Source organism: Marmota flaviventris, chromosome 9, assembly GCF_047511675.1.
Source record: "Marmota flaviventris isolate mMarFla1 chromosome 9, mMarFla1.hap1, whole genome shotgun sequence".
NCBI classification, from domain to species: domain Eukaryota; kingdom Metazoa; phylum Chordata; class Mammalia; order Rodentia; family Sciuridae; genus Marmota; species Marmota flaviventris.
Genome location: NC_092506.1, coordinates 114239625 through 114245743, shown reverse-complemented (window position 1 = coordinate 114245743; position 6119 = coordinate 114239625). Strand labels below are relative to the sequence as shown.

Sequence of the window (6119 nt, the reverse complement as noted above, 5' to 3'; positions counted from 1 at the left end):
TCAATGAAAAAGAAGTCTCTTCCTATATTTATATTATTTATTTAATTTTCTTGCCTTATAGCATTACGAGATATTCCAAAATAATGTAAAATACTAGTGGTGATAGCCATTCCAGTCTTCCTTTGACTGGTGTTAATATGGTAGAATTTCCCCCACTATTTTCTTTTGACATGATTGTGTCTTGTATTCAAAATGGATTTCTTGAGCAGCTTACTCTGCTCCTGCTCTTGTATATCTTGGTTGGTGACAGCCCAGGGGTCCTAGAGCAGCACATACCCCTCTATCTGATCCATGTTGCCAGCACCCTTGCAGCATGCCTAGCACACTCCTGGTGAAAACTCAGCTAGTGCCTGGTCAACTTTCCCCTTGGACTGCCTTAGGAATAATAAGGCTGAAATCCAGAGCAGTGAGCTGAAGGCTCAGTATAAAGACAACCAAAAAGTTGAGAAGCAGCTGCAGAGGAACAAACAGGTATCCAGGCCCCAACTGCTGCTGGGTTCTGGAGAATCTGGAATGAAACCCTTGTGAAGCAGATGAGGATCCTGCATATTAATGGATTTCATGGAGAGGACTTGCAGGCTGCAAGGAGCAATAGTCATGGTGAGAGGGTTAATAAAGAGCAGGACATCAAAAACACACTGAAAGAGGCACTGAATCATCATGATTGTTATGAACATGCTCATGCTCCCAGTGGAGAACCAGTTCCCAGCGGGTTGCATTCTGAACATGATGACCATGCCTGACTTTTCACACCTGAATTCTACAAGCAGGCCATGGCTGTATGGGAGGATGGGGAGTATGTGCCTGCTTAGTGCTCCAACCAGTACCAGCTGACTGTGCTTCCTTGACAGATTGAGTTGGCAAGCAGGCCCACTGTGCTAGGCATCCAGGACCTACCCTAATGCTGTGTACTAACTTCTGGGATCCTTGAGACCAAGTTATGGATAGACAAAGCCAACTTCCATGTGGAGGATATGGGTGGCCAGTGTGATGACTGCAGCAAACAGATCCAAGGCTGCAATGAAGTGAGTGCCATCACCTTCATGGTGGTCAGCAGCAGTTTCAATGCATTCATATGGGAGGACAACCTAACAGCCTGCAGAAGGCTCTGAACTTCTTCATGAGGGTCTGGGATAAGAGACGACTGTGCACTATTGCTGTGATTCTGTTTTAGAATGAGCAGGACCTGCTGGCTGAGAAAGTCCTTGCTGGGAAACAAACAAACAAACAAACAAAAACCCTGAGGACTATTTTATGGAATTTGCTTTCTTCAGTAATCTTAGAAATGCAATTTCTGAGTCACCAGTGACCCAAGTATTTTATCCCTGACTGATTTCTGAGGATCAGTACTGCCAGGTGAACTGGTCGCTACTCTCGCTTCCGTCCCTTCACTTGCCCTGAACATGACATCACCCGGTGCATGCACTTGCTCTAAGAAGGGAACTCCCACATTTAATTAAAGTCTATACTCAATTTATTAAAATCGAGAGGTAATTGTACAAGCAGTTAATCACCTACTAGGCTACAATTTTCAAAGTAGCCTTCCCTTTCTCCGTAGAGCTTTTCCCTAGAGCTCCCTTTTCCCTTCAGATTGATTGAATGTTCCAAATTTAGAAAGCTTGAGGTGGCTTATGGAAAAAGAAAAGCCACACAAGTTCTCTTTTACTTTCAGTAAATAGCAGTAGCAAACAGAAATGAAAAAAAAAAAAAAGAAAATGGAATAAGTATTATCTTGGGCTTCATTAAAAATCAAAATAAACCAAGAGCAAAATATGGGTTTCTTATACATAGTGTATAATTGAGTGTTTTGTATTTTTATAATTAGTATCAAGATTATCAATATAGGCTCATTGACCCTGCCTATCATCTGCCATTTGCCTGCCTCTTGCCTGCCCATTGCCTGCCCATGTCTCACTGCTCCACGTCCACCCACAGATTGCCCACAATTAGCCTGCAGACTGCCCGCAGACCGCCATTGGATTGCCCACTGCCCATTGCCCCTGCTGCCTGGAAGTTCATTGTCATAGTACCTGCAGGTTTGGTTACACATGGCTGCCACCAACCTGGGACACCAGCCAGGACCTGTAAGTTTGCTGCTGCCACTGCTGCCATCTTGGGGCGTGGCTGCCTCAGTCCGGGAACACTGGCCAGGGACTGGAGATATATGGTCCAGGTACTTACAGTCTGGTTGCACCTGAGGTCTTTCTGCTGGGTGTGCTAGTGGCCACCATCTGGCTGCTTCTTTGCAGGGTCACTCTGTTGTGTGAGCATATCCCTGTCTCTCTGCAAGTTGAAAGGGCATTGAGATCTTGGGACTAAAGCAAGGCAGAGCCTGGGGAAGCTAAAGCCCAGTCAATTGCCTTGACATGTGAGTAAATCAGTCAGGGTCACTCCAGGTGAATTTGGCTGGCTATTAAATAATCACACAGACACAGAAAGTGCCTTTTTCTTGGGGCATTTCAGTGGTGGCTCCTCAGCCTCAGCTCCCACAAGGGAAGCAAGAGAGGCAGACAAAAAAGATGGAAGAGCATGTTCTGAAGCCCTATTTATTGAGGGGAGCCATTCTGTGGAACATTCTACCTTAGAAAGTAAGAGGTGGTATTACAGAGGAACAAGAAGGCAGCCCACTCCCAAAGCCTTACTCCCCTGCTGAGCAGAGATGGGGATCCTCCTGCTTCAGTGCCCAGGGAAGCCAGTCTCTGCATTTCCATTGCTCAAAGCTGGGGGAGGGGCACTCAGCTCCTATATGGAAGCTCCAGATTGCAGCCAGGATTTCGTGGGCCAGTCTGGGTCTAGCAAGCCTGTGGAAAGCCTGAGACTAGAGGCAGTTCCCTAGGGGCAGCACAGGTTGGAGAAACTGGAGAAAACTGGGCTCTCTCTAGCTCAGTGAGTCCTGAAGTGTGTGGGGATAAAAGGGGCTGGATACAATGGGTGGGGAGACTGGAAGAGGGTGTGAGAGCATCTTGCTCTCTGCTCACTCACCCAAACAGTTGGGCCCCCAATGGACTGGAGCTACCTTCAAACTTCAGACAACCCCACCTATGGGAAGAGAAGGGAAGCTGAGAAAGTTTTTGAAAGCCAATGGAAGCAATTATTCAATTTTCCATTGAGACTTTCCATTATTTTTGCCCTTTCTCACATCTCTACCATCTTTGAATCCAAATATTTTTTATGCATCAATTTATGAAGGAATGGGATGTATGAATAATATATTACAGTTTTGTTGTTTATTCTTATATTTTTACTTTTTTTAAAAAAAAATCTGTACATATTTTTTCTCTCACCTGTCTGCCTGGATTCTCTTTCTCACTTCTCTTATACTAACAGCCAATCTCAATTAATTCCTAACTCTTACTATAAATTTTTACCTCTATCATCTTCCCTTCTCCCTCATAAACATTATGTCTTATACTACTTCTGTTCCCTCATTGTCCATCATTTGAAATGGTAGACACTTTTAGCAAACTTACTGTTTATGTTGTAGACAGTAATTGAACACATCATTTCTGTTTATTGCAACAAACTGTAGACACCTTAATAGGATCTATTTGGTTTAAAGGTGCAAACACATTAGGTGCTGTTAATATTGGTCTCCCACTTAAAGGTGAGGTACTGGAAGCTTTCATGGACACCATAAGACTACAGGGTAGAAATTGTACTGCCTCAGATCCATACTGTTAGATGTGAAAACACAGAAACAGCATGAAAAAACAAGGGAACAAAGCACTTTAATCAAACCAAGATGTTCCAACAATAGAATTCATAGATAACATAGTAGAAGAAATGTCAGGGAAGGTGTTTAGAAGGTGCATAGTTAGGCTGATCTTCAAAATAAAGGTTGGTATTGGAAAGAAAATACAGGAAGTGAAAAATCACTTTAATAAAGTGGCAGAGATTATAAAAAGGAATCAAGCAGAAATCCTTGAAATGAAAGAAACAATAAACCAAATTAAAAATTTAATGGAAAGTATCACCAACAGACTAGACCACTTAGAAGACCACTTCAGGCAAGGAAGAAAAAATATATACTCTCGAAAATAAAGTCAACTGCACAGTAAAAATAGTAAGAACCATGAGCAGAAATTCCAAGAAATATGGGATAACATGAAAAGACCAAATTTAAGATTTATCAGAATAGAAGAAGGTGTGGTGATACAAACCAAAGGAATGCACAATCTTTTCAAAGACATAATATCAGAAAATTTCCCAAATCTAAGAATGAAATGGAAAACTACAAGAGGCTTACAGGACCCCAAATGTACAAAATTACAGCAGACTCACACCAAGGCACATTATAATAAGAATGACCAATACACAGAATAAGGATATAATTTTGTTTATTTATTTATTTATTTTTTAAATTTTATGGTGCTGAGGATCAAACCCAGTGCCTCACATGTGCGAGGCAAGCGCTCTCCTGCTGAGCCCCAGCCCCAGCCCCAAGGATTGAATTTTAAAGGCCCTGAGAGTAAAAAAAAAAAAAAAAAAAAAAATCAAATTACATATAGGGGGAAACCAATTCAGATTTCAGCTGATTTCTCAACCCAGACTTTCAATGCCAGGAGGTTATGGAAAAACATGTATCAAGCTATGAAAGAAAATGGATGCCAACCAAAATTAAGCCTCAGATTTGAAGATGAAATAAAAACCTTCCATGATAAACAAAAGTCAAAAGAATTCACAACTAGAAAGCCTGCACAACAGAGCATTCTAAGCAAAATATTCCATGAGGAGGAAAAAAAAAAAAAAACAATAAAAACCAGCAAAGGGAGGAACTACACTAAAGAAAAGGTCAATCAAAGGAGAAACTAAGTCAAGTTAAAAACCAAAAGTAAACCAAAATGGCTGGGAACACAAATCATATCTCAATAATAATCCTAAATATTAACGACCTAAACTCATCAATCAAAAGACATAGACTGGCAGATTGGATTTTAAAATAAAACCCAACAATATGCTGTCTTCAAGAGACTCACCTTCTAGGAAAAGACATCCACAGACTGAAGGTGAAAGGTTGAGGAAAAACATATCACTCACATGAACTGTGTAAATAAGCAGGGGTTTCCATTCTCATATCAGACAAAGTTAGTCAGAAGGGATAAAGAAGGACATCCATACTGCTTAAGGGAATCATACATCAATAAGACATAAAATCATAAATATATATGCCCCAAACAATGGAGCATCTGTGTACATCAAACAAACCTTTCTCAATTTTAAGAATCAAATAGACCCACAACACAATAATACTGGATGACTTTAGCACATCTCTCTCACCACTTGATAGATCTTCCAAAAAAAAAAAAACCTAAACAAAGAATCTATAGAACTAAATAGTACAATTAATGATTTAGACTTAATGGACATATATAGAATGTTTCATTCATCACTGAGTGAATACACTTTCTTCTTGGCAGTAAATGGGTCCTTCTCCAAAAAAGACCATATGTTATGCCACAAAGCAACTCTAAGCAAACACAAAAAAATAGAAATACTACCCTGCATTCTATGAGATTGTAAAGTAGTAATGGAATGAAACTAGAAATAAATGATAAAATAAAAAATAGAAGCTACTCCAATACCTGGAGATTAGATGGCATATTATTGAATGACAAATGGATAGCAGAAGAAATCAGGGAGGAAATATAAAAGTACTAAAAAATACTTAGAGGTAAATGAGAACACCAATACAACATATCAAAATCTCTGGGACAATATGAAGGCAGTGCTAGGAGGAAAGTTTATTGCATTGAGCTCATTCATTAAAAGAAAAAGTCAGCAAATAAATGACCTAACATTACATCTCAAAGCCCTAGAAAAAGTAGGACAAATCAACACCCAAAGTGGTAGAAGAAAGGAAATAATTAAAATAGGAGCTGAAATCAAGAAAATTGAAGCAAAAGACACAATTAAAAAAATTGACAAAATAAAAAGTTGGTTCTTTGGAAAAAATAAATAAAATTGATAAACCCTTAGCTACACTAATGAAGAGACAGAGAGAGAAAACACAAATTTCTAAAATTCATGATGAAAAAGGAAATATCACAAGGGACACTACTGAAACACAGAAGATAAATTGAAAATTTATATTCCAATAGAAAATCTTGAAGACATCAACA

General features: G+C 39.7%; 1 pseudogene; it reads left to right on the top strand.

The window, feature by feature from the left end:
• Positions 1-372: 372 nt before the first annotated feature.
• LOC114100672 (guanine nucleotide-binding protein G(s) subunit alpha pseudogene) lies at positions 373-1309 on the top strand (annotated as a pseudogene).
• Positions 1310-6119: the final 4810 nt, after the last annotated feature.